The following is an 8,696-nucleotide window of genomic DNA, read 5'->3' as shown; positions in this document are numbered from 1 at the left end:
CATTTCTACTAACAATGAAACATTCGTAACTGGAGCATGTATATCTGTTTAAACTGACCTAGAATGTGTAATTCATGAACTAAAAGAATCTACACAACTAGGGTTTTGAGTTTCTTGCAAAGAACTAACCAACGATTTCACGAAAACATGATAATCTAATTTGGAATACTCTAACAGCTAAATCACAACTAATATCTAAGGTTTTAGAAACCCTTGGTCTAAGCAAGAAATAGGAATCAAGAATTTGACTGAATTCTTGGGACCTAGTGGATGAAAGGAATCCACCAGTGAAATCTCACATACCTAGTGAAGAAATATACGGTTAATCTTTTGAATTCAGGGCTAGAGCTGAAGAAAACTTTTTGCGTTCTTGGAAGGGTTTTGAATCACCTCTTTCTCCTCTTTTGTTCTAAGCTTGGTGAATTCTAGAGAATAATGGTTTAGGATAAAATTTGACTAGAATAATAGGCTAAAACTGACAAAAACAAAGTAATTTAGGGATATAATAATTAGTAAAAGACTTATTACCCCTAAAATAAAAGTCGACTGGCCCATCTACAGAGCTGACTGGCTGGTCGTAAGTCGACTGACGGTCCATCCCGTCAATCATCGTTTGACTGTCAGAGGGCTGAAATATGGGTTTTGAAATTAAAAGTCAACTGGCCCATCGACGGAGCTGATTGATGGGCCGTGAGTCTACTGATGGTCCATAGGTGGCCTCCGTCGGTGGCACCTACAACTTCTAAACTCGAATCTGGGGTGTTACAGGTTAAGTGTAGAGGTGGAATTCACTCAAGCTCAACAATACTAGTTGAACAACAGGTTGACGAATTTGGGGCCAGTTCGGAGGAACAACAATGACAAAGTTGGATGGAGAAGTGTTCTTAGACCTCAACTTTAGATTAGTTTCCTTTTTTAGCTTTTTTTGTTGTTTGTTTATAGATCTGGGTAACTGTTGGGCCTAGGTCAGAATCGTTTTAAGTAATAAATGGGTTATGCCCAAGTTAGACTTTTAAAAAAATGAAAATTATGACAGAGAACATTTGCAAGGGTATTAGTGCAATAGATTTGTGTCAAAGTCTACCCACAGAAGGGTCCTAACTTCTCATAAATGCTAATTCTCAGCAAAAACAAGAGGCTAATTTGTTATTCTTGAAGTTTTTAGGAGAGGTTACACCTTCATTTTTACGGTATGTTTAAGGCTCATGCTTAGAATTTCAAACTTTCTTCCCGAATCTTTCACATGGAATCGGAAACACCGAATAAGACATCAATTTATTTGGTTTTCATGGTTCTCTCAATATTCATACTGTCATTTTTGCCCTAATTGTAATTCCATAAAATAATTATCAGCTTATGATATGACAAAGAGTTAACAAAAAAATTACAACAAATTAGCAGATAATAAAAAAAAATTAAGAAGCTACATTAGAAAATTGAAATCGAAAGAGGCTGCATCTTTGGATAATTTTTACAAACAGCTAGAGAGAAATAGTTGACTCAAATAAGAAATAAGCACAAGCAACATGCTTATTTTCCCTAAACCAACAGAGAATATAGCGGAAATTACAAATTTAAAAATTAACCTCATAATTTCTTTTCCTCGAAATCACACAGAACTCCAAACCATCAATTAGCAAATATAAGTAAAATGAAACCCCATGATTTCATTTTTTCGCACATAGAAAATCAACAACATTCAAGGACGATAAGTATACTTTTCTCTTTAAACGTAGAAATATAAGTGAACATATAAAGAAAACTCTAACCCAAACATTCAGACCCAAAAGCACAACAATCACTAAATATAATACACAATAAAAAAAATGAAGGAGATACATATCGAGAAACAGAAAACCAGAGTTGAGAAGATCTGATGATAATAACGTAAAGTGTTCTACCCGTGCATAGCACCCTACAAAATCTCTTTAGCCATAGAATCATAAGCCCATATAACTTGAACATAGAAATTATTATAAACTGGGAGATTAGATGAAATTAGAGAAAATTATCACAATATATATAAAACTAAAATCATCACAATATATATAAAACTAAAATTATCACTATCTATATAAACCATTCCATATATATAAAACTAAATCGAAAAAAATCTGATGAAAAATTAAAACCAAAACATAATCGAGATGAAAGCATTCAAAGAACTAAGAAATTGAAACCAAAATTTTAAGAGGGAAGCAGCAAATCCTGAAAATTGAAGTTGCACTCAGAGAAGATGGAAGGGGTAAGGTTGTGCAGGGTAGAAACTGTTATCTTCCTCTTCATCAATGGATATATGAGAGTATTTACATGGAGCTGGGTGAAAGCAACCACGAATGCCACGCTCAGCGAAGCTGTGACTACATTACCACGTGGAGTAAAGATGGAAGCAAGGGTATGATTGAAATGACGAAAATGCCCTTGATAAATTTTAAAAATGACCATAAGCAGACATGTTGATACTGTGCTGCTACCCATTCTTCTAATATAGTAGAATATCATCTATTGTGTGCGGAACCTCTAATTAAAAATAGTGCTCTATGCTTACCATTGATCGTTCAGAGCTTGCATGTTTTCCTCTTCAAATTCGATGTAATACATCATACACTTATTATTGCATTTTAAAAATATTTATATTAATTAGCACGGAATACACCTGCAATACACGTGTTCGAAAACTAATTTGCTACTGTAGCTCATAAATATCCTTTTAAACAAATGCGAAAATAATCTCCAAAATTTAGATAGTTAAGGAATTAATTAAGTAAAGGATGATTCAATCTTTTTACTTGAGGGCATTTTGGAAATTAAACCTACTCAGCCTAGAGTCGATTGCTATTATATAATAAGAGAAATTGCTATCAATGTGAGTAATCTTTATGAGCTAATAATATCTTTGTCTTAATTCTCCTTAATGCAATTTCCTCCATTAGCTCATGCCAATATAGTAGATTTTGTCAACTTGCAAAGCCAATATATGGTTCATTAAAATAAAATCAAGAGAATGATCAATCCTTGCGATTCAATGCTTCATTTTAGTTTTTGATGGTTACTTCTCTACTCTACAAAATTAAAATTCTCAAAGTTCATAAATGATTATCAAAATCATTGAGATTTATCTTTTTTTTGTCCTTCAAATATTTCATGATGTTGTGACAGAGTTAAAAATTTCACGATGGATGTTGAAGCATTACACAAGCAATCTTTTTTTTGACAAATGGGTGCAATGATAATTTTTAAATCAAACTACAAAATATTGATATCTATTTTTTTATAAATAAATGTACAAAACTTTTTAAGATCAAACTGCATAAGAGAGAGAGAGAGAGAGAGAGAGAATTCAACTTAAAATAAAATTATTTTTACGTTTCATGCTTTCACCGACCTTTGGTTATGACAAGTCGACAATAATAAGAATGAGAGCAGAATAAAAAAAGGTCTTTTTTGTTCGCTTTTAGCAACAATCTTTTAAAATTTCCTTATTTAGTTTGAATTAAAAAAATTATGTTTAAGTTTTATTTCAAATTTTAATGAAAAGAAATAAAAAGCGAACCCTCATCCTGGCTGACTACAAGCGAAAGACTAACTCAAGCATACAAAGCTTAAAAACTAAATAAAAATTCATGAAACTCAAATACAAAACTTTAACTCAAATGAAAAACTCTGAATAAATATAATATATTCAACTCGCCACAAGATAGGAAACTTAAGTCTTTAAAATATTTAAAAAATAAATGAACATACTTCTGAAACTCTAGTGTCTATCTATGAAACTCTAAATGACAAAGATGGAAGTCGGGACAAGATCCACAACATTTTGACAAAACTGAAAGTAAAAGGAATCCTCCGAAAGCAAGGAGGCTCACCATAACTTACTCAAACTCCCTGTGGTATCAACAAAGCTCCTATTGTAATCCTGAATACATGTATCTGCATCATGAAACGATGTTGGCCAAATGGCTCAGTACATGGAATGTACGAGCATGTAAGGGCAATTCTAAAGCATAAACATAAGCTTGAACTTGATAAAAAGGAAACATAGTTATGTCTTCTCAACTAAACTCAACTCAAGAAACATAGTTCAACTCAATGACAATATATTCAACTCAAAGATTAGACACTTGACTCAAAGATATGATATCAAACTCACAGGTATGATACTCAACTCAAAGGTACTCAACTCAAGATACTCAACTCTGGATACTCAACTCAAGATAAGGCAACCATAGAAGATGCAATATATGGAAAGCTTTTTAAAAAGTAAGTAACAACTCAATGTATTGAAGAATACAATAACAACTCACTTTATATATAATAAATATAATATAACTTTGTGGGAGTTTCTCTAACCGACAGCCATAACTATGAGCTATGTGATGATACACCGTCTTGCCCACATGCCATAACTGTCGTATACTTTGCCAGGGTATAGAACCTCTCAACTAAGAGGATCCACTAGTCTATGCTAAAAGCAGTAAGGAATCATCTAAAAAGTATGACCCTTTCTATCAACATTGGCTACATGGTTTATGGAAACTTGAGTTATCTGAACTTGTCCCCATATCAGTGCTCAATACTACTCCCAAAATATATTCAGCTCATATGTTTAAAAACATAACTCTTTCTCTGTGGTTTGAGATTATTACTCTAAAAGTGATGTTACTCAAACTGCTCAAAACTCTTTTGGAAATCTCAGTTTCCTCCTCTTTTAAAGGTGAAAACATTTACACTTGGGAATACTTAGTTCCCATTTATCCTTTTAAAGAAAATAAACTCAACTCTACTCTTTCTCAACTCAAGTGCTCAAGTCATTAAACAATTTTAGAAAAAATTGTAAAAGACTTCTTAGAATAAAGTTCATGCTGAATTATGGACGTGAACTACTCAATTCAAGGTTTTCAATAACAATAAATAGAACTCAATACTCGAGACTCAACAACTCAGAACTTAAGAACTGTAATGGTAATTCTCGTTTCAAGAATTCTCGACTCAGAGGGTTCATGCGGAAATATGGGCATACGCTACTCAAACCAAGGACTCAAAGATACTTTTCATCTCCATACTGCTTGACTTATAGGTCTCATGCAAAATTATGGGCATGAAAAACTCAACTCAAGAACTCCATGGGTAATATTTAATAGTCTCATGATTAGGAATTAAATCTCAAAAAGGATTAGGAACTCAATACTCAAGACTTAGAACTTGAAGATACTACTTCTCTCAAAAATACTCAATTTATGGAGTTTATGCATAATTTATGGGCATGAACGACTCCAATGAAGGGTCTACATAACAATATGGAGCTCGTGTCTACGACTCTTCTCATTCTCATACTTACTTCCTCAAAACTTATCTCAAATCCATAGTTGATCTCAAAGGATTCACAATTGAACTAAAGGACTTTCTTGAACTCTACTCTTNATTTATGGAGTTTATGCATAATTTATGGGCATAAACGACTCCAATGAAGGGTCTACATAACAATATGGAGCTCGTGTATACGACTCTTCTCATTCTCATACTTACTTCCTCAAAACTTATCTCAAATCCATAGTTGATCTCAAAGGATTCACAATTGAACTAAAGGACTTTCTTGAACTCTACTCTTAACTCTCCCTTGAATGTAAATTATGAATTCAAGAGTTGTGGTTCATGATATGAATGATCTCGGTGATAGTGTAGACTCATGAATACATTCTCCTCACCTTCATGCTCACTTACTTGAGTCTTGAAACAAGTTATTAGAAATTGTAGAAGACTCCTCAAAAAGACTTAAAGGGACTCTCTCAAAATGTTCGAAAGAACTCTCAAGACTTCTCTCTTAACTCTACCTTGAATTTGAATTATGAATTCAAGGTTATGATTCATGTTATGAATGATTTCTAGGTGTTTAGAAGTAGCTTAGAGTGTTTAGAATCAAATGGGAGTAAAGGTACCCTTTGAAAACACTCAAACGGATGAAATGATGAAGAATGGGTGGGGACAGGCGACCCTGGCGCACTGAGTGGCACAAGGCACCAGCCCTCTACCTAGAGAGGTGTGGTTGGGGCGCACTGGCTGGTGTGGAGCGCCAGGCCCCAACCCAGAAAATGCCGACCACTTTCTTTGCTCATTTTCTCACCCTATTTCCCCTATATTCGAACGGTTTCTTCCCCAATCATTTGGATTCGATTTATTAACATAAGTACACACTAATCTAATCAATAAAACCTTTAAAATACCCACTTTCATCTCAAAAAATTATCAAAACCCCAACTAAAATTTTTTTAGAATGAAACCTCAATAACACTTATCAACAACTTAAATCTTTCAATCTTTATGTACGAATTCGAATAAGAAAATCATGTTTGGCGTGTGGGTGAATGAACCCAATACTATGGAAACTTACATACCTCTTAGGGATCAAACCCATGGCGAAAATCCGTAACAAAACTACAGAACCTGGACGAACGCCTTGATCCTTTCCTCTTTTCTCCTCTTTTATCTTCTTGAACTCTCAACTAAAACCCTAGGCGTATATTAGGATTATAAAACTGAATCTAATAGGATTACACCCTTAAAACCTTACTAAAAATGAATTAAATCTAATTTGGTAAGCAAAAGACAAAAATACCCCTCATTATTTTCAGATAGGTTTCCTTAACTGGACAGCGTGACTTCAAAAGGGAATCTCACTCATCCGAACTTAAAACTTAGCAAAATCGGTGGCATTGGAAAGATAATTCAAAAACCTTTCATTTGTCATCTCATGGGGCACCTAACTCATCCTGTACTAAGAGTTATAGTCATTTGAAGTTGACCCAAATCTTAGAAGAACTAAGGAATGACTTGAATGGACTCTCTTTAGTTCTTCTTGGAATTCAAGGTGCTACATCTAGTGACCTTAACACTAATGAAAATTTTAAATTCCTTGGTAAAATCCTACTCACAACAAAGGACGGTTCGAGTCTTAGTTCAAAAATTTTCCGGGGTGTTACAGTTTAACAACTAGGCTGCACAACCTCATTGTTTCAAGGATGTCTAAAGCATGACAATTAACTACTTTTTATTATATATAAAAAATTTCCGATAAAGGATGTTTGCTTGACCACCCTTAGGATACTATAGCTCTATTGTCATTTTGATTTCTTTGATTTTTTAAATTAGTTAAATTTATAATTGTTGTAAGTTCTTTTTTGAATTTTGAAAGAGTAATATATTTGAAGACCGGCCGGATTCAAATCTAGGCCATGTGAATTCTTAGTTGAATTGATCTAAATGATATGAAAATGGATATATAAATTAAATAAATCCACATCCGCATATAGTAAATTTGAAGGTCAGAGAAATCATAGTGTTAATGAACGGAGATCAAACATAGAGCAACAATTGATGCCCATTGTAAGTTTCCAACTCTTGTGTGTGAAAGAATGCCATTAATGTAGTGCTTATGGGGAAGATGTGGTTAATCCTAAAACTCCACTAATTGAAGGTGAGATTCTACCTTAATTTTCTTTTACTAATTTGATAAAGTATAATTGATTATATGAATTATAGATTATTAAAATTATGTTTTTTTGCGAATTCAATAATTTTGATTATATTGTTAGAACCTATTAATTAACTTTTTTGTTTTCTTTAGATTAGGTTTTTGATATATAATTTTATTTATCATTTCATCGATCATGATGCAATCACTTTTTCTCTTTATTTATTTCAATTTGTTTGTAAATATTGAAATAATTCCTAGAAAATGGTCTAACCACTTTTTGTATTAGTATTCTCCTTTTTATATTTTTAGATATTCGACATTCCATTTTCAGCTTATATATTTTTATTTTTAAATTCGATGCAATACATCACAGACTTATTATAGTATTTTAAAAGTATTACACTAATTACCACAGAATACACGTGCAACGCACGTGTTCGAAAACTATTTTATTATAAAATCTCATAAGTAACCCTTTAAACAGATGCAAAAACAACCTCAAAAGTTAAATGGTTGCTGTATTTTATAAGCAAATGATGATTCAGGCTTTTTATTTTAGGGTATTTTTTATGTTACACCTACTTAGCCGATAGTCGATTACTATAACATCAATGTGAGTAAGCTCTATGAGCAAACAACAACATCTTCTTATTTCTCCTAAATGCAATTTCCTTCATTAATTCATGTCATATAGTATATTTTGACAACTTGCAAAGTCCATAAATGATCATTAAAATAAAATCAAAATAATGATCAATCCTTGCGAATCAAGGCGTCATTTTAGTTTTTTCTTTGTTCATCTATTCTTCACGAGTCTCCACTCTATAAAAGTAAAATTTCCAAAGCTCAAAAATCGTTGTCAAAATCTTTGTGATTTATCTTCTTTCTTTCTTCCTCAAAAATTTCATGATGTTGTGGCGGAGCAAAAAAAATTTACCATTTTTCATAGCGGAACTGGTAGTTGGGGGATTCATGAAAGTGGTCATGTGGTAGGTGAGTATTTTATTTTAAAGATTTTATTGTAGTGTTCTTTTGCTAAGTGTCTTAATCTTGATATCTCTTTAATGTTATTTTTTGGTAGTGTGAAATTCATGGTAAAATGTAATAATATTTATTGTAATATTCTTCCGATAGTTGTTTTAATCTGAATATTTCTTTAATATTATTTATGATATATTCTAGATATAACATATCTTCGGTTCTTTGGTACATATATAAATTTTCC

The sequence above is a fragment of the Solanum stenotomum genome, chromosome 2 (genome assembly GCF_019186545.1).
Source record: "Solanum stenotomum isolate F172 chromosome 2, ASM1918654v1, whole genome shotgun sequence".
Lineage (NCBI taxonomy): Eukaryota > Viridiplantae > Streptophyta > Magnoliopsida > Solanales > Solanaceae > Solanum > Solanum stenotomum.
This window is presented reverse-complemented; position numbering follows the sequence as displayed.